Source organism: Podarcis liolepis (assembly GCF_965112155.1).
Source record: "Podarcis liolepis genome assembly, chromosome: 17".
Lineage (NCBI taxonomy): Eukaryota > Metazoa > Chordata > Lepidosauria > Squamata > Lacertidae > Podarcis > Podarcis liolepis.
Window position 1 is genome coordinate 12,999,504 of NC_139571.1, and position 21,384 is coordinate 13,020,887.

At 39.4% G+C, this 21,384-nt stretch overlaps 1 protein-coding gene across 9 annotated transcripts in view; it reads left to right on the top strand.

Annotated features, from left to right (window-relative positions):
* RFX3 (regulatory factor X3) overlaps positions 1-21,384 on the top strand; it is a 121,164-nt gene that overhangs the window by 3,530 nt on the left and 96,250 nt on the right. The window lies entirely within an intron of this gene.

The following is a 21,384-nucleotide window of genomic DNA, read 5'->3' on the forward strand; positions in this document are numbered from 1 at the left end:
CACCCGCCCTGTGGAACACCCTCCCATCAGATGTCAAAGAGAAGAACAACTACCAGACTTTTAGAAGACATCTGAAAGCAGCCCTGTTTAGGGAAGCTTTTAGTGTTTAACAGACCACTGTATTTTAATATTTTGTTGGAAGCCTCCCAGAGTGGCTGAGGAAACCCAGCCAGATGAGCGGGGTATAAATAATAAATTATTAATATTATTATTAAACGGGGGAAACTCTTCTGGGGCTGCCTAGCCAATGTTCAGTTACTAGGAACCGCACATAAGGGTGCATTTGTATTGTCTCACATGTAGGCATATCCCCTACCCCCTCTTACATATATATTATACATACATGCACACAAGTACATTCACTCTCTTTTGTACCCTTTATCATGTATGTACATCTGACATGCAAACAGTTCTTGCCCTTTCTTTAGCAGCACGTAGCACCTGATTTGCGCATACAGTTAACACTGTATTCAAGTAATCCTTGGCTTGCTGTGGAATTTTGTGGAGGGAAGCAGCATCACTTTCCCCTTGGTTCAGCTTGAATGGAGAAGGCTGATAGAAAGTGGGTAGTTTACGGAAGTGCCTCACACTAAAGAGGAACCACTGCATCCATATGGGTCACCAGCTGTAACTTCAAACCTTGGGGGAAACAGTTGAATCTTGCTTACTCAGAGAGTGATTGCTCTTCCCATGTAAGGAATACTCAACGTTTCCCTCAAACCTCAGTTCTGCAACTACTGGTTAGGACTTCACTTGGGTAGAAGGGGTCTCTCTGTGTGTATGTGCGTGCATGTGTGCAGCAGCAGCAGCAGCAGCAAAAAGTTGCTTCTCCTTTGTGTAGGCCAAGGTCATTGATCTTCCCATATCTTGTTAGCCTCCTCTTAGCTCTTCACCTGTGCTGGAGCCTGCTGGAAGTGATACAGTCCCCTTCCACAGGATACAAAATAGCTACTCCAATACACATTGTAATTATGATTTGGGTCTTGGTTGCCACCATCTACAAGAAGGAAGCTGCTGTAGGGGTGGTGGACTTGTAGCTCTGCCATTATTGGACTCCAGCTGCCTTCAGGCCCAGTCTGTGGCAGTAGCTAGGAATGCTGAGTGGTGGAGTCCAGTTAGTAGTATCTATTGGGCCAGTGAAGTGGAAGACATTTCTCCTGGCTTCCTATACCGTTTTCACTTGCTCCTTTTCCTGGAAGCCTAATGGAGATAAGTTCCTGCGGCATGTAGACCTGTCCTGTGGTGTGGAAGAAAGAGCCATAAAACAACTGTGGGATGGGAATGCACCATGGGACATCTGCAATAGGACATTATAAGTGCGGTCTGGTTTTTATGGGACAGTCACTTCTGAATAATTTAAGAGACAAGTCATACATTCATTGCAGGAATGTGACAGCCCCTGTGTAAGCCGCTTAAAATCACTTTTATGATTTAAATAAATAATTTTGATTAAATAATAATATTCATTAGATTATCATTCTGAAAAGAAATAGGATAAACTATACTTTGAGCATTTCAAAAATAAAAATGTCCAACTTAGAAATCTCCAAGAGGATTGTTTAAGCTGTCCAAGTATCTTACTCCATCGTTGAATAGTTTTTGATGTTTTTCTCCAGACACCTAACTTAAATTTATCTTGCTGTAGTCTTGTTATTTCTTTGTTAATGTTTATATTGTGAATGTGTTATTTGTGAGATCATGCAGCAAGTTCCAGGTACATTTCTGATATGATCATGGGGTCTGTAAAGAAACCCTTTAGCATAATTGGGGAGTGGCAGTATTTAAAACTCTGTTCTAGGGGTGAGAAATGCTCTGTGTGCAGTTGCATACATCAGGGGTGTAGTATTTTGTCTTTATGGACGAGAATGGAAAATCCCTCTCTGTGTGAAGCTCTGTACTACTGCCATGATGTATACAGGTACATTGGACCACAGATTGGGTACTGATCTCTCATAAGTGAGTTTGATAAGTGAGCTGCTCGTTTGGGCAGGAAAAAGAATGTTAGTAGGCATTTTAGGCCTTCTTGTTGAGAAACTATATGAACATTTAATGCTTGATTATGCTGATTCTGTTATTGCCCACCCCCCATTTCTTTTGCAAGTACTATTTAACACATTGTTTTCTACTTACTTTTTAAAAATTGTTCCCGTATATTCATTATACTTTTGTATATTCCTAATGACTTATCCAGCAGAATAGCAGATGTTATGCTAGCCGGTCCTGACAAGAACAGTTGGTATTTTTAAAAATACGTGCAGCCTAGAGTACATAGCTGAAAAAGTGTGATTAAGGATGGATTTAAATTCATCTGGTGTTATAACCTCATTAAAACTTTGGATTTTAGGCACTGGTGCTCTCTTCATGTTCACAATATTTTAAATGGATTTTTCCATGTGGTATAAATAAAAAGCAAGGTAGGAGTCTTAAAAGCCTGATCCTAAAGATTTGTTGTAAATTGGAGCATAGGATAGACTAATACTTAATTGTTCCAGCACCACCCAACTAATGTATAACTGGCTTGCAGAACTGCATACTCAAGCACTAAAGTAAGAATATTCTCCTAGAATTTGCTGTTTTTAAATTATCTTTTACTTGACAATGATTATGAGAGAAAGTTTACATTATTATCCTATCTGCTATGTCTTTGGATTCACATGGCCACTTAATTCTAGAACACTGCTATTTTGTGAAGTCAATACAGTCTAGTGAATAACTGACATGTATTAATGTGAAAAGCCAATGCAAGTTGTGCATGCATACATTTTAAAGTTTGCTGAGCTTACATTGGGTTGAACATGCGTCAGATCTATGGTAGAAAAAGTTACTTGCTTTGTCACCTAAGATGAGTAGGAATTTTCTGCATGTTGGGGTGCTTTTGTAAATTAGAGGTTTCCCCCCCAAAATTTATATTTTTCACAGGCTTTGGAGGGAATATGATCATCATGCTTGTTGTTGGTTTCTGTGTGTTTTAGATCATTCTCTTTTTGTTAAATGTGATAGGGTTTTTAAATTGTATATGTTAGTTGCCTAGAGACATTTTGTATTGGGTAACAAATCAGTTATACAGTAATTAGTAATAAGAGATAAATTTTCTCCATCAGTGGTCAACCAGCATTCCCAAGGCAGTTTACAAAATCTTCCTCTTAACCACCTCCTACAGCTCTCGGTGTGCATCAGATATTTTGCATGAGTATGTTTGCGTATAGTAAATGTAAGCGTATTTGTGGGCTATGACTTGCGAAGCTAGTGAAATGATTGACAAGGTATGTGGCTCTCGGCTAAAGATGGCTAAAAGTCACCTTGAGCCTCGGAAAAAAGTCGTCATGTAAATGCCAAGTTATACATTTTCAAAAAGGATTAACAGTGTGATTGAATTACCGGAAATGTTAGCGTTTCGTTAAATACAAGGTGCTACTCAAAAAGGTAGAATAAAATAGAATAATATTGTATAATATACAAGCCTGAGAGCACTCGTTATAGGTCAGGGAGAGGCATCAAACAGCACCCTACCATTACGAAACCTTAGGGTAACCACTTTAAATAAAGATGATTCGTCTTAGTCACATTAAATTTGGCATAAATAGTCCATGTGGTGGACTTTATAAGGTTCAAAAAATCTTTTGAAACTGTTCATGATGCAACAGTTTAATGTTTATCATCTGAAGTGCTGCCCTGTTTATCATTTTTTGCTCCTGTAACGTGCCTTCTACCATTTCTACTGGATTAAATAGTATAAATAAATAAATAAATCTAGAAAATTGAAGGGATTTTAACTTTCCTTGTTTGATGAAACAGTCATGGTCATTATAATCCAACATTGTACAAATCTGGAGCAGATATGGGAGGGTGGAAGGGGAAGTACTGTTGTGCTGGCAGAGGTCTATTCTGCTTGTGCAAGGATGCTGCTGGAATACAACCTGTGTTCATAACAATATGATATTTCAGTTAAGACTCGAATTTCAGTTTTAAATCAACCAATTAAGTAAATGCAAGGTATACTGCTACATATGCTTAGGGCCAGATTGACTCTTCTTGAGTAAAATCTGTTCTCAAAAGAACACTGACTGCCACCATACTGAGGAGGTGTAAAGCTAATGAAACTAGGAGGATGTCAAAAGAGGGGGAGTGAGTGGGATTGTATGTGTGCAACAGATTGATTGTGAAGTACTCGGCTCTACGTGTGGGGATTGTGCTAAGTGCCTGTAGGAGGTTGGACTGACAATGAATGGACTCAAACAAGTCCAAGAGATCTTGATAGCTAAATAAAGATACCAACTTGGTCTTCATCTAGTAAATGATGATGGTGATGATGATGATAATAATTATTATAATACTTTATTTTTTGTACCCCGCCCATCTAACTGGGTTCCTTTAGGCACTCTGAGTAGCTTCCAGCAGGGTATACATTGCATGTTAATCTGGGCTGCAGTTTATATACATACTTGCCTTCTGAGTAGACATGTCGGAGAGAGTGAGTGTGCCATGGCTAAACACAGAACTGAACTGCCATTGTCTGAATAATCACTTTTGGTAGTTCATTGTTAGACCTACCCCTTCCTGCTCCCTGCTTCTTCTTCTTTTTTTAAAAAAACAAACAAACAATAGAGTTATGGACTCAAAATCAGAAGAGGTAAGAAAGTTAAAAATTTAATCATGCACCAAAAGAAGGAAAAAGAGAAAGAAAGAAATTATTATTTTACGTGCCTAATCTTAACTTCTGCAACATGTAAAGAGTAAACACACCTATTGTGCTTGCTTACAGTTTAGCTTCCCTGCATACATGGTCTGCCTTGGACTTCCATCCTAAATTGTTTTCCCTGCAGTTGGCGCACGTAAAAGGAGCCAGTGCTATATCTGTGCTTAATATCCTTTTAAATTCTAAATTCTGATTATCGTAACTTCTTTCCTAGATACAGAACACAGTTCTATCAATGTTTAACAACAAATTGTTTTGCTGTATAAATTCCAAATTTTAATTTTGACAGCTAGTCCCTTGCAAACATAATTTTAGTCTCCCAGATGCAACTTTGTACATGTTTACCTACAAGTTAAACCAGCAAAGTGATTAACTAATATACTCTTATCAAAACATCAAACTTGTTATGCTTATAAATTCTAAGAATTTATTTATTTTAAACTGAGCCAACTTGTTACAAAGTCCAGTCCTGTGCATGTTTGGTATGACATCTTCAAAATCAGAACCTAAGGACGTGACCCCTTCTGGAAGGGTCCCCCACTTGACTTTGAAGTCCACCAAGTGGCCCACATCCCATCTCTAATGTTCCTAAACTTTAAGGTAACTTGAATCATTATTCTACTTGGTAAGTTCTAAGCTTTGGAAGGATCATGTGTAAAAACATACTAAGAGCAGGTCACCTTTGCCAAACTATCAGTGTCAGCAGCTGAAATTTAGTAAAAGTTTTAATGAATTCTCAGGCTGTTATATAACACCTCTCAATTTTGATATTTGCTGTGGTTTTCATTCCTTTTTCAATCTGCCACCAGAGGGTCAACATTTCACAATGTTACTTTAGAAACTCAAAATAAGGCTGGTAAGATTCACCTGTTCCACTCTTAACTTTTGTGGAATCATGAAAGTATAAAGTCTACTATTCTAGAACTATCTGTGACTGAATTTGAATGTCTTGGAAGTTATATAGGCTGTTTGTGCTGCTTTTCCTGGAAATCTTACAGTTCCTGTAGTCTGCTACCATAGACTTGATCTTTAAAAGTTCTCAATTGCTGTAGAGTTGCAGTATTTGATTACAGTCACAAGTGAGTTCTTCTGGTTCATCATTAGGAAGTGAAAATTGAATTGTGTGAACTGGGAGAAGTAATTCTGAAGAGGGAAATTATATGTCCATGTCTCTGAGTTAAAACACGGGAGGCTAGAACTATTTAGATCACTGCTTTGTGGTGGAACAGAGTGAATGTTAGCCTCCCTCCCTGCCAAAATACAATGAAATATTCTAGATTGCGCGGGAGGGAAAGCTTGTGTGGTATAGAAATAACATGGGAAATTAGGGTTCAGATCCTCACTCAGCTATGAAGCTCACTGGGTGACATTAGGTCATTCATTGTCTCTTAGCCTAATCTACTTCACATGGTTATAAGGATTAAATGGGGAGGGGAAGAGAATCAAATATGTCCCCTTAATGTCTTGAAGGAAAGGTGGATGAAATAAAAAAATAAAAATCCTGGTCCAAAATAATTTGCTAATATAATACAAACACGTTCACATATGGTTATAATCTCTGAAAATTTAAAACATGACCCTCATTGGCTTGGCTGAGCTATAATGATCTCTTCCCTTGTGTATCCAACTTCACCGAACTTTTCCTGGTTTGTTTAAACCACAGTTTCCTGTGAGGTCTGAACTGGGAAACTAGTTTAAAGGCTTTCAGAAAGGCAGGATACCAAACTGGAATCTTTTCCCCCTCCCTTGTCTCAGCTGGGATAGCTCAGCTGGTAGAGTAAGATACTCTTAATCTCAAGTGTCGTGGGTTCAAGCCCCAAGTTGCGCAAAAGATTACTGCATTGCAGGGGGGGAGGGTGAAGTAGATGACCCTTGTGGTCCCTTTCAGCTTTACGGTTCTATGATTTTATCACATCTTGTGTTCTAATAATTGTGGTATCTCCCGTTTCAAGTGTTTGTGTCCTGTGTGTGCGGAGAGGGCAAGGTGGAGGAATGAACCCGAAAGCCCAAGACCTGATTGCCTACAGTAGGCGTGGGAGACCTCTGACCTTGGGGGCTACATGTGGTCCTCAGCTTCATTTTAAATGGTCCCCAGAGCTATCAGACTCCGGTTCCTTTCTCATCCTTGCATCCCTGTTGTGTTCTGAATTCCACAGCCTTCTATTAAAGGGGGAAGAAATGAAGCCATCATTTAATTCTGGTGAACAACTAGCAGAACATCTTTTTAATACTGTTTGTTTCAAAGAATAGTTTTAATTATGAACTAATGGAATAATTCCTTCAAATAAATCCCACAACTCTGGCTCTGACCAACCACTGGTGTGTTGCCCCCAGAATATCTCCAAGGGAATGTGGCAGAAAAGTTCCCTACATGTTTGAGGATAGGGAAAGAAATATTATCTAAGACCTACAGTACATGTGATAGAAAGCAGACTTTTCAAAATGGAGGAAATGTTAAAATAAGGGCTCTTCTCTGATATGGATAATTGGTAGCTTTCGAGATCAATATTAAAATAGTTCTTTTTCCACTTTCAATTTGCCATTGCCATATTTTAACTGTGGAGTTACGATCAGAAATGAGTTTTAACAGCAGCAGACTGATATGAAACAAACAAAAAGAACAAGCTTTTAAAGTATTTAAGATACTTATTTTCAATGCTAATTTTGAGGGAAATTGTCTTGCATTTAATTTGACAAGTTATAAATTAATCAGAAATATTTATGGAACTAAAACAAACTTTCAAACTGACTATTAAGAAGATAGCATGCTGTTGTTGGTAGATTTTTTAAGCTGGGTTCTTTGTCAGAGGAATAAAGGCTTACTTTAAGTACCCCAAAGTGCATTTTTTAATTATGAATGATGCTATTCATCTTATCTAAGAATAAAGGGAGAAAACTGCATGTTTACGTTCAAAAGTAATGTTTTCCCAACATGTACATTAATCAGTAGATGGCATTATTTATGGGATTTAAGCACTGGTGGATGTGAGCAGTATTTGTGCAAGGGTTCCCAGGTGCAGTGTAGCTCGGTATTTTGAAGATCTAAGATTAGGTGGAAAGACTCTGGTTTCTTCAGCTGGTGAGGGACAGATGGTTGCTTGAAACAGGTGTCACTTTTATTTCTCATGTATTGTGTTGGGACTTCCAGTGGCTAACAAAAGGACTGCCAAAAGCATGTGGCAATGGCATCATCTGCATTTTTAATTAGCAAAATGTAATCTTATGTTTTAGTTTTCTTTGGGAAGCATTTTACTTGGCTGAATGTTTTATTAGTCTCACACTTTTCAGAGCACATTCTTATACTTTAAAAAAAGCTCTAATCCTCTTAGGAGGTGGTTGTTTTTAATAAAAAGGAGTGTGCATGTGTGCATTAGAAATGTAATTTAGCAGTGTTTCAGTCTATGCAGGTAGAGGTGATCCTTGTAATTTGCTTTATAAAGCAAGGAACAGTACTACTTTTATTAACATTCATTTTGATATAAAATTAATGACAGCCACTCTGAACATATATTGCTCCAAGTATTGGTTAAAGTCAAACTATAAACTAAATTTACAGGTCGAATTTCCACACAGTGTCTTTTGAAGCGGTGGTAAAGCGACCCCTGACCATTAAGTCCAGTCGTGGACAACTCTGGGGTTGTGGCACTCATCTCGCTTTAGTGGCCGAGGAAGCCGACATTTGTCCGCAAACAGTTTTTCCAGGTCATGTGGCCAGCATGATTAAGCCGCTTCTGGCGAAACCAGAGCAGCGCACGGAAATGCCGTTTACCTTCCCGCTGGAACGGTACCTATTTATCTACTTGCACTTTGTCGTGCTTTTGAACTGCTAGGTTGGCAGGAGCTGGAACCGAGCAACGGGAGCTCACACTGTTGCGGGGATTCGAACTGCCGAGCTTCTGATCAGCAAGCCCTATACTCTCTGGTTTAGACCACAGCACCACCCACGTCCTAGTCTCTTTAAAATGTTACATTTATCATGTTGATCCCTCACCCCCTCTACTACTACCACTACTACTAATTTTATTATTTGTACCCTGCCCATCTGACTGGGTTGCCCCAGCCATTCTGGGCAGCTTCCAACATATATAAAAACATAATAAAACATTAAACATCGAAAGACTTTCCTCTACTTACTCTCAGTGTTGTGCTTCGGGCTGCGTTAACTGAGGGTCTAAAGAGAACAACTTACTGCTTTATTTCTTTCCTCAAAACTTACTGAAGAAAACAGGTGTGGATCTGCAATATCAGCTCTTGTCCTCTGAATTTTGGTTGTTTAAAGCATACTTCAAATCACAGCCAAGTAGTAGGCTGATCTGATGGTGCTGTGATGCCAGCTCTTGTACCAGCAGAATATAGTCATAAAGGATATTTTGTGTGCTTAGATGCACAATTGCGCTAGAAATCCACAGAAGAGCACTAACGGACAATTTCCCTATATCTCTGCAATGGTGCCACCATCCATCCTCAGTTATATTTTATCTGCACAGTCAGAAGGAATTTTAGGAAGGAAAAAGTCATATTGAAAAATACAACTTTCAAGCCATCTGCCCCCAAAATGGCAACTAGGCATTCTGTTTTGGCAACTGTAACCCAGTTTAAGGAGCCATTTTGCACCTAGCTTATATTCTAACACCAATCTACATCACATCTTTGGTTGATGTAACATTAAGATGATGTTTACTTTATTTTCACAAAATTAATACACCTCAAAACAGTTTACAAAAGATAAAACAGAAAAATGAAGAAAAATGTATAACCCTACTTGAAAACATGCGAAAATTAAATTACTAAAACTACCTTAGGATTGCACAAGTATGATCTTTGAAGTAAAAGCATAGGATTCTGTTGACACCCCACTGCCACTGCTCCCCATTCCGCCTCCAGCGCCATCTGTATATCTTCCCCAGTGCAAGAAGGCTTTGCAGCAGAGTTTTTCTGTTAAATGAATCAACGTGCAACTCTAGAGCTACAGACAATTTGGGAGTCTAACGTTTATGGTCTTGCATTGGTTAAGTTAATGTAAGATTTCCATGAGTAGAACTATCAAATCGGCAGTAAATGTTCCAAACACCTTCAAGGTATGCTAATATTTTATAGCTGTGCTTACACAACACTTCTCTTTCCTATGGCTTTAAAAAGATTTTTGGTTTTTTAAATAACATTTATGGAGCAGATTGGTAGAAAGAGGTACAGTTTTATACCCTCTTAAATTTGCTTAATCAGCAGGTGGACATAATGTAGCTGATTCATTGTAACTTGCATAAACGGAAGAAGAAAACATTTTTTTAAACTTGGAGCTTTCTAATTTGCCCAGGTTTCTTGTTTTATTTCATTTATTTATTTATCTATAAGGGGTCATCCAGATTGAAAACCAGTATTTTCTACATTAAGAAATTGTTATATCTCAGTACTTCAGAGGCTTTAGACTTGCTAAATTCACAAAATTAGCAGTTGACCCATAAGTCATGGAAATATTTTGGCTTTTGGTTTTCATGTTCAAGGGAAAACTAATCCATCACTTTGCCTAATTTGTATGAAGTTTGTGGGAGGGACATAATTTATGATGGAGTTCTTTAAAATAAACATTTGCTACTGTACTTGCTCAGGACACATAACTGTAAAACATATTTTGGAAACAAGTCCTTCTGGAATATGAATGCTTAGGGAAATTTGGTTTAAATGATGTGCAGGGGAGCAACTTCCCAATCTGACCAGGACTCTTGTCCTGGAGGACAGGCTGATGGGGGGTCTGGCAGGGCTAGTCTAATAACTAGCAGTCTGATAATTAGCATCCTTTGTATTAACGAACAAAGATCCGAGAATAGGTAACATTAATATAAATTACTATGAGTAGATGAATGCTCTTGGAAGGTACTAGAGTAGCAATGGAGACAATTTAGTTGTTTTTTTTAATTGAGGTTTTGTTGAGAAAATATAACAATGCAGCAATTAAATGTTTAACCATGGTGGGGTGGGGAGAGGAGGGATGTGTGTTGACTGATATGTCTATCAAGTGTGTCTTTTGGCTTTGAAGGGAGGGAGGGGAACTGCTGTCAACAGAACACTTGGAAAGAATAAAAGTTAAAAGTAGGGAAGAAATAATAATAATAATAATAATAATAATAATAATAATAATAATAATAATAATAATAATATATTTTATTTATATCCCGCCCTCCCCAGCCGAAGCCGGGCTCAGAGCGGCTAACAACAATAAAATAATACAGCATTCTAAAATCAATTCATTATAAAATCAGTTCAATACTCAACTTCCCCATTTGTGATCTGTCAAGAAAGAAGTTTTGGAACTTGTGGAGGATGGGTGAGAACTCTGGGGGAATCCTGGCCATACAAGGAGTTATAAATCGGGGCGAAGAGATGCTTGAGGTATCAAAGGATGGTCCTGGAATGGTGCTTCCAAACACAGGAAAGACAATAGTCTTCCACCAGTTAACAAAAGGTATCATTTGGCTTCTCCTTGAATTTGGCTTCTCGTTGGCCTGGTCCTTAGTGTAAAGTGCCCTTTTCTAATTGAGGTTCTCCTAACCAATTTGGTAACTGAGTGATGAGGCCAGATGCCTGGAATAGGGTTGATCCCATACAGTCTCAGGAGGTGACTTTAGCCGAATATCTCCTGGCATCACCCCCTTGTCTAGATCAGTGGAAGTGTTTCTGCACAGAAGCTGGGTGCAGTTACAACCTACTTTGCTTTGTCTGGCCATTTCTGCATGAGGCTCAACCTCCAAATGTAACTCTTCAGAATTGTGCCGAGGAGCTAGAAAAATGGTAGCAGAACTTTGTTTTCCTGGCAGCACAACTGGATTCATTATATCCAATTGGAGTATAAACTGTAATCTAGAATTTATGCATGGGCATTTCCCATTTTCTTAGAGAGAGAGATATGCTTGTTTCTAGTATTTATCATTGCCCCAACCCAGCAATTGCATTGCATGGAAAAATAAAAAAAAAAGAACCTTCTGCAGGTGTAGAGCTTTGCACAGGCATGAATGCTAATCTGTCTTGGCTATGATGTTCAAAAGGTACTTGACAGTTATAAATTGCTGACAAACTAAGCTAATATGATGTGTTAAAAAAAAGAGAGAGAAGCATGAATTGTGGAAATATAAGACATGGGTTGCTTTTTTGAAATGTGTGTAAAAAACATTGTCATTCATCTCCTTGAAGCATGATTTACTTCTGTGTTAATTTCAAAACCCAGACCTTGTACTTAAGTTTCACAATTCTCAAATCTGTACTAGGTTGCCATGCCAGGCAGTGGACTGCTCATATATTAGTTATTGACCACATATTATTTGCCTGTCATATTTTCAAAGAAATCATGATGCTAATAATGCTTTAAGAATTGTTATGCTGCCTATTTAGCATGTGCCTTTTAAAATGGCTTTTGTTTTGTAATAGTTGCTGTTACTTTCCTTTTTTTTGTCTATTTTAATTTGCTTTAAAAAATGTATCCATAGACTGACCTAGTCTGTCAAGATAAAAGCCAAGTGGAAGAACTGTTCAGCCAATCATTCACATTTATAGGAAACCTTTTAAAAAATATATATGCAATTTTAACAAAGAAAGGAAGGCGAAGAATATATATGCATTGAATAATACTAATAGTAACCAAGAAACACTATCAGTTCAAAACACCAAGAAACACTATCAGTTTACGGTTATCAGTTTACTATCAATACATGCATCTTAAGTTAAATATTTAAGTCCTCCAGACGTCAAAATAGGTATCCATACAAAACTGACATCTGTATGGAATACATTAATAGAAATCTTAACATCCAGTGTTAAGTTAGTTCATTACAATTTTTTAAATTTGAAGTCACTGTTTCACAATAGCAGTAGCTTAATTTTGTTTTTGTAATTAACATAAGTGCAAAACCCTTTGATTAAAATAAAATAAGTTAATACTTTAAATCTTTAAATGCAATTCGCATTTGACAATATTTGATTGGTCTGTTGGTCACAGCTTTTTTGGCCTGGTCAGCTGCCCATCCCCTGTTTGTTCATTGATTCTTTAGGTTGACACAACCTGTAAGATTCATTAAGTATTCATGAACTTAAATAGAGGTGAAATCTCAAGTGCTTCCAGAGTTAAAGAATATAAGCAGGCTGTTAGTAGGCTTTTCTTTAGTCTGACATCTCACCTGATGTTCACTACATTTAATGTGATGTGTTGAATTAGATAACAGGCTCTTCAGAGACAGTATCCTTCTAGATGTTAAATGTATATTGTATGATAGGATCTTAAGTTTTATGGGACCTCTGAATAGTACTGCAGCATACATAGAATAGGTTTCCTTCTGTTAATCATTGTGATAACAGATAAAAAGTCAACATACCTGTGAATTTTAAAGTTGGGACAAAATGGTGATCAGCAGACCCTAGTTGGGTGCCAGTCATTGCTATGGATTACAGACTTAAAATAGATTTCCTAGTACTTACAACCCATTGCCATCTTCAATCGGTGTAATATAGATTACAACTTTGGTTGGGTTTACCAGTCCTTGTACAATATTTATTTCATTTTGGGTGAGGTGTTAATTTGGTGTATATGATATTTATTCAACCTGTATTGAAAAGTGCATGGAGACATCATGTGAGGTTTATAAAAATGGAATTGAGCCTTATAAGCATACAAGTATCTATAATATCTGGTTTGCAGATGAGTATACCTTTTGCTTCATATGGGACATCTTTATACAACTTAAGACTGTTTCAGAGCTGGTTGCTTGAGAACAACATAGTTCACTATCCACATCTGCCTCCCAAACTGAGGGGAGAAAATTGAAGGTTTAATAAGAGGGAGTATATAGTAGAAACCATGCCCCCTCTTACCATAGATTCAAATAGTTTTAAAGATTTAGTAGCCGCCTCCAGTTTGTTAAGAAACATAATTGTCTTACATGTAGCCAATTTAATATCTAGTCTCGTAGCTCATACTAGGGAGAAAGGGCCATTAAATGCAATGTGATTTACTTCTGAGTGAACATGCATAGGATTACACTGTGAATGTTTTGGTCTTCACATGTGTTAGTGCCCGTCATAGATACCAATATTTTGTACAGGACAATTTGCAGTAGGGCTTGAACATTTTCTTCTACATATAAAATGTATAAAAATGGATCCAGGTGGGGCCATGATTAGGCTGGCAGTCCAAGTTTTTTAAATGTATTTTACTCCCCCCCCCCCATCTAAGTATAGCGTTTAGCTTTTTTCAGCTTCAAGTGCAATATAATGAGAAAGTCAGGTTTTTGAACATAGCTAGTATAAGCAATGTGGCTTCACTACCCTGGAATTGGGCCCAATTTAAATGTGATGCTAGGCAGGCTAAAATTGCTTACCTGTGCAGCGTTCCACGTGGCTGGCTTTGTGTTTAAATCAGGCCCTCAGCTGCTACACGGTGTAGCATTAGCACGCCAGGGTTGCTCTTCGTAGCACAAACTTAGTTGAAAAATAACAAGGTAAATTAATGAATTCAGAGGAAAGGTTGATAGACCTGTGTATCAGAAATACACAGTACTCTGCATGCTCTTACAATTCAACGAAGTCTTCTCCTAGAGATATTGTTAGTTGCGGCAATGATGGAGGGCATGGAGGTCTTTCTTAAACATGTAATGAAACCGTCTAGGAGAAAGTGGCTAGTGTAAAACAGGAGGTGATGCATGCCAGATGACACCCATGAGTTCTTTCTTTATCCCAGAATTTGCTGTTTTGTTTTTATGCCCTGCTGTAACTAAGCTTAACAGTTCATTTCTACTGAAAAATAAGCCCACGGAATTCAATGGGACCTACTTTCAAGTAAGTATGTGTATAGGATCGTTGATGTGAATGTTTAACAGAAATAATTTGCTTATTCTTCAATATTGCTTCTTGCTTCCACTTCTGTACTCTTCCTCCTCTGTTTCTTAGATTGTAAACACTGGAAAGGAATATGTTCACTTCTATCCTTGTAACCACATTGTTGGTACTATATGAAAATAACATTAGATTTTATATATTTCACTCATATGCCCACTTTGCTGGCTCTCAGTATAAATTCTAAAGAAATTAGTAAAACGGTCTAACTTACTATTCAAACTTTTTATTATTCCTGACCACTATTGTTCTCTTTTGCAATTTTCTAACCCAGTATCTTTTCCTAGTTGTGGTGTTTTGAACTACATATATTCAGGTACACAATTGATAGATATTTATTATTGTATGCCCCCCGTTTTAAATACAAATAGTGCATTGCTCTAACATGAGAGTAATGGATAGTATTGGACTTAGTTGGGCGAAACCCAGTTTAGCCTGGTCCTGCTAAACCAACCTTCTGGGTAGCAGCCTTGGGCATGTTGCAACTCTCAGTCTAATCTACCTCACAGGATTGTTGGGTTTTTTTTGAAGATAATATAGAATGGCCCACAGATTCCCCACCCCTTAATGATTAACATCTAATTCAAGTTTGTCCAAAATTGGGAACGAAAGCTGAATTTTGTAGGAGCATAGAGAATGCTGTTATACAAGGAAGTAGCTTTGTGTGCTGGTGTATTAAAGAGAAACCACTGCTCACTGTGTGTGTGTGCTGTGATCTGTTTGTTAAGTTAGTGCAGCTTGTATGTTGTTCCATTCTGAAGTGGAGATTCTATAGCAGAAAGAAGCAGTCCTATAGACAGCCTCAGGACTATTTATACAAATGAGATTTCATAACCATAAGCTGACATTTATAAAACATTAATTTTTAAATTTTGTTAATTAACATTAATGTTTTATCAATTTTTCTGCATTAAAAATTGTTTTAGCACTTTCCTTGTTTCTTTTAGTAACTAGTATGTGGTTTTTATTGCCTATGATTAGCTGAAATTTAACTTGTCAATTGACATGAAAAAGAGTAAGGACAACTGTTGCATGATTGGTGCATGACAGTTGTTTTGATGTGCAAAAGGAGCTATTTAAATGCTCTGTCCTTGCACCCTTATACTTATGTTTATCGGGATAGGAAGTTGTAGCAAGTCTCAGATTTGCATACTTCCTCCTTGCCTCTGGTATGGCTCGAGGGAGGACTTTGGAAGCTTTTGTTTCCATATTTTTATTAATTGCAGTTGGTTGTTTTATCCAAATCCAGTGAACTGGAGTTCATCTTAACAATGGTTTGTTTGAAACAGTTCATCTTCAAACCATGGATTATGAAGCTAGCATGCTTCAACTAAGTCAGGGGTCTTCAACCTTTAAGACAAAAAGAGCCACTTGGACCCGTTTCCGAAGGAAAAAAACCTGGGAGCCGCAAAACTCGTCATTATAAAAATAACTTTTTGGTCACTTTTTTATTATTTCTTTGTTTGACCCCTCAAAATTACTCCTCATAGAAATAAACGTTAAATTAACAAGTTACCTTTTTTTTGTGTGTGTGTGTTCTCCACTCCCCTTCAAAACAGTGACCAGAGTACATGCCCCCTTTCAATGCAGTGACCAGCGTACATGCCCCTTACAATGTAGCGGGCAGGCGGGAAGGTGACGTTGGGATGGTGCGTGACTAACGCACACACCGCCCCATGCGACATCACAGCCAGTACAGCGCCCGCCACAGTGGGGAGTGTCGGGGCGCACAATGCGCCTCCTCCCCTCGCTAGTATCCGCCCCGGAGCTGCGGCAAAGGTATAAAAGAGCCACATGCGGCTCCGGAGCCACGGGTTGCCAACGCCTGAACTAAGTGTAATGCTAAACCACTCTTAGTAAAAAACAAAAATAAACCATGCAATCTCCTCCTCAAAGCCACATCAGTGGAAGAAAGTTTTGTTTTGTTTTGTTTGTGAGGGGAAAGCAAATGAACATGAGGCTTGCTGTAGCCCATTTCCATTGCAACAAACCATGGTTTATCAGAGCCCTCCTTAATCTGGTGACCATGAGATCATGGATTACAACAACAATAACAATCTTTATTACGGTCCAGAGACCCAACAAAACGTTACAAATCAATATACAGTTCATACAGCCTACCTCCAGGTTAATCAAGCATTTTGTTTAGAATATAGGGCTCATTTGTTCTTGCAACCACTGATAAAAACTTTGCCACTGCCAACGTTCTAGCTTTTGTCCGGTCTTCCAGTAGGAACCTGACATAGTGAGCCTCTGATTTTCCTGGGAAAGGCACCAGCAAGGGTAGTATCAGTTCAGCCCTGGCCTGCTCATACTTCGCACAGTGCAACAAAATATGATTTATGGAATCGATGTCTTGAGCACACGAGCAAAGTCTATCCTGGTAGGGAACTCCTCTCAACCTACCATCCAGCACTGCAGAGGGGAAGACATTTAGTCTGGCTTTGATGAAAAGCCTTCGATAGTTAGGTACTGTCAGGTTTTTGATGTAAGATGTTAACTCAAAGACATACCCATATTGAACTCCTGCTGCCAGCAGACTACAGACTGCGTGTGATCAAGATCGCAAGTCACTGTGTGCATTGTCCCATAATCTTTGCTTTAAAACCTTTTGGGCGCCTTCATAACCCAGGAAATACAGTTGGGGGGGGGGGAGACAGACCAATAGAGGTGGCTTTTTTAGCCATGGTTTTCTGCCATTTGCTGACAAATTCCTCATTCGTCAAATGTTGGTACAGACCCTTCCCTAGATTAAACACTGAAATCCTGAGCCAATGTTTTAGGGCAGCCCACCACGCTCTAGCTGAAATTGGGCATTCACCAGCTTCCAACAGAGGATTACAACTTCCATCAGCATGGACAGCCCATACTGGCTGGGGTTGATGGAAGTTGGTGGAGGTTGAGGAAGGCTGGTTTATTTTGACAACTGAATGTAGTTTTACTATAGCTGTTTTTCTATTTTATGATTTTAGTTTTTTTCAGTACTACATGCTTTTCAGCTTTCTGTATACTGAGTATGTGGTAGTTTGTTTATTAAAAAAATTCATTTCCACTTGAATACTGAGGTGGCCTAAATTAGCAATTCAACATGCACGTATGAAGGAGGAAAACAATTTTAAAGGCTTTTCTGGCGAGTATAATGGTGCCGAAAGATATGATAACAAAGAGAAAAAGCATTTCAGCATGGCTTAAAAGCTCTCCCTTTCTGTGACTTTGAGACCTACTGAGTTTCCACAGCATGTTTTTGAAATTTTGGGTATGCATATATCTTACTTATATATAGAAATGTAAGTGTTGTCATGCTGCAGTTTGCCTGGCTGCTGACAGATGGCGCTGCAAACTACAGCACGACAACAGACTTCTGAGAGCTGCTCCCCTGCTGCTGGGCCATCACAGCTGTGTTGAGGGGCTGCCCAGGAGAGTCACGGAGGAACAGTTGGCCCCAGAGATGGTGGTTGTAGCATCTAGAGCTGATGGGCTGCCACTTCTGACTGGCTTCCTCCTCCTCATGCTACATGTGTGTGAATCACCTTGCTCGCGCAGCACCAGAAGTCTGTGCCAACCCACAGACCAGGTGATTCATGCAGCAGCGCAGCAGCAAAAGTAGTGTGTATTTTGGTCCCCTGCTGCCCCACAGACCAGTTGACTGGCACGGCAGTGTAGCCACACCAGCTAGCCAGCTGGAGATGTTAGGCGCCAAACCTGGACCAGTTGCCTGTCGCAAAAATGCAACCAGCACCAGGCTAATTTTGAACGCTGATCACGTTGCTCATCCCACCAAGGGGGCATTTGAAGGAATGACAGGGAGCTGGGAGGAAGGTAAGTCCTTGAAATGGGTTGTATCTTTAGTGAATAAGGGGAGTTAAGGGGACTCCTGCGGTGGCGGTAGGAGCAAAGAGAAGTGTCGGTGTGATAGTTGTATGACTGGTGACACAGTGGGGTTGGGGGAAGCTTGAGAGGACAAGGATTGGGGAGGCGTAGGTGAAAGTGTCTGGGGTTAAGAGGGCATTTGAAAGGAAGGGCAAGGGCAGGTGTGCTGTGGGGGAACAAGAGGGGGCATTCGAATAAACGAGGGGGGATATGGGGACAAGTCCCTAAGGAGGGTAAGAGTGATACATATGTGAGAACTGCTGAAAATGTGGGGTTCTGGAAGGGAACTGGGAAGAGTTTTTGGTGTTTGCAAAGGATGTATGTGAAAGCAAGGAAGAGATCTGGGTGGCAACACAGAGGACTGGAGAAAGTGAGGGAGGCAGCTAGGATTACACTTGGTTTCTTGAAGGGGTGAAAATGGACATACAAAGTGAATGCAGAATGTAAGAGGAGTAGCTTCAGAAATAGGGTTCAGGAGGTGAAAATGGGGCTTAGTAGTTGCATGAGGTGGAAAGGAGAAGGTCCACGGGGTTACCATGGTGGGGGCAGTGGGGGGGTGTTGGCGAGTGGAATGTATGGGGGGGCACCCCCTCATCATAGAATCATAGAGTTGGAAGAGACCACAAGGGCCATCGAGTCCAACCCCCTGCCAAGCAGGAAACAAAATTCAGGAGAAATTCAGGAGAAAATTCTGCAGAAAAACAACATGTTGACGATTAGAGAATGTTAGAACAAGAAGTATGACTTCCCTTCATTGCTCACACTGGGGTTGGATGTGCTCTTCCCTGTTGTGTACAAATCCCACCCCCACCCCCGGCTTCAGGGCTAACTGAGCATTGTTAACCAACACTAAAATGAAGCTACTTACAAGCCTGGGCTTGCTGAGAACCTGGGTCCAGCCATGATACTTGGAGTGCATTTGAAGTATATACTTTAACCTGGCTTGGCTCCATTTGAGTAAAAAGTGGTGTGGTATATTTGGAGTGGAAAGAAAAGAGACAGCCGTGTTTTATTCTATGCCTAGATTCCTAAGTGTTACGTTTGAGGACAAAAGCATTAATACCTATTTGGGACAGATGGGAGTTGGAGTCTAACAACCTATTGAGGGCTACAGATTTCCCATTCTTGGTTTAGGAATGAATCTCTCAGTAATGTACAGTCCCACTGAATATTTAAGGAACAAAGAACTAGTTGCTCCCATTTACAGAAGTGAAGTCTGGATCCAACTCAGTGTATTAAAAAAAACAAACTTCTGGAAATGTGTATGCTTTGAATTAAAAACATCAAAGTTATCCTCCTACATTGCAGTACCAAATAAGCATAGTTACTTTGCAATAAGTTCTAGTGGCAGTGTTACTTTATTTCCAGCTAACTCTTCTGAGGATTAGTATTTTAAGTGCACTTTTTAAAAAATTACCCAAGAGCACTAAATTTTTGGTGAATGTAATCTTTTAGACAATAGATTGAAATAAAAGTTACAGTCATGACAAATGTATTTTATGCCTTAATGGTTAACAATTTGTGTGTGTGTATGTGTACACACACACACAGGCATGCACACATACACACACTTACTGCACACACTCAAAGAAGCAGAGGACAAACGTCCCTGTTTTTTGTTAGATGGCAAAATACTTTTAAAAGACAAAATAGTGATGGAGGTAGGATCTTGATTTCTTGGCAAGGAAACAGTTGTCGTCTTAAAATACCTAATCAATCCTACTTTGCTCATGCTGGTTCAGGTGCCTTAGGAACAGAGCTGATTGTTTCTTGGATAGGTAAGGGCAATTTTCAAGTGTAATAGGATAAATGATTTTGGACTATTTCAGGCCAGAGCTAACTCACTTTGGACACTGAAAGATTCTCACTGAGCTTGGATTGTACAGTACTGTCATTCAAAGTTGTTTGGAGCAAGATGGGGCGCTATGTGCCCCATCTTCCTTGAACACTTATTAGGGTCTGTTTTAAAATCACTTTCATATTCACATACAAACACTGAGGTCTGTGTGCCATGGGTTCCATAAAACTACAGTAGAGAAATACCCAAGATGGAACAATGAAAACAGTCACTGTCTATGTCAACTATGTGAATGGATGTTATGCCCTGTCTAGACAATGTACAGCACAGGCTAGAGTTTCAGAACATTAGTTATTTGGGAAAGACCATTGTTCAGTAGTTGAGAACATACGTTGCAAGCAAAAGGTCCCAGGTTTGAGCACCAGCATCTCCTGGTAGAACAAGAATAGACTCCTGTCTGAAAAGGTGGGAGACCATGGCTAGTCAGTGTAGATGGCACTAGGCAAGATGACTCTGTGGCCTGACAGCTTCCTGTGTTTTTAAGGAGATAACTTGCTTTGAAGTCTGAAGCTCAACTGAGGCTTTTAGTCTTGTTGCAGCCAGATTGTTCCTCTGACTGAAGAGTGAAGATCCTTAAATGGAAAGTTCTTTGGCCTGCAGCCTAGCCCTGCATGTTGTCAGCTCCCAGGACCTGTGTTTTACTTGTGCTGGCAAGCAGGCATTGGGAAGTGTGAGGCTCTTGGTTCCTGAGGTCAATTTGATCCAGGGGCTGATGTCTCTGGGGCTCAGAGTTCGGTCGCCTCTCACTCAGGGAGCTGTTGGTTGTCAGGCTCCAAACCTGGCTGTTACTGTCTGTGTCTGACTTCATCCTTTGCATGGGTCTTCCTGATGCTGTTGGTTCTCCCCCTTCTGTGTCAGAGTTCTAGCTGTTCCTCAAGATCACGGTCATGAGACACAAGGTCTGAAAACATGATATAATGGTTCATAATAGTTGGGTTCTTCTTCTTTAAGACTGTAAGAATTTCTTTTTGAGTTTTTTTTTATAGATGAAATAGACATTACAATCCCACTTTCAAATGTCTAATGTGCACAGCAAAATTGCTGATCTTGGGATGAACAGATTTTCAGTTGAACGTAACATCAG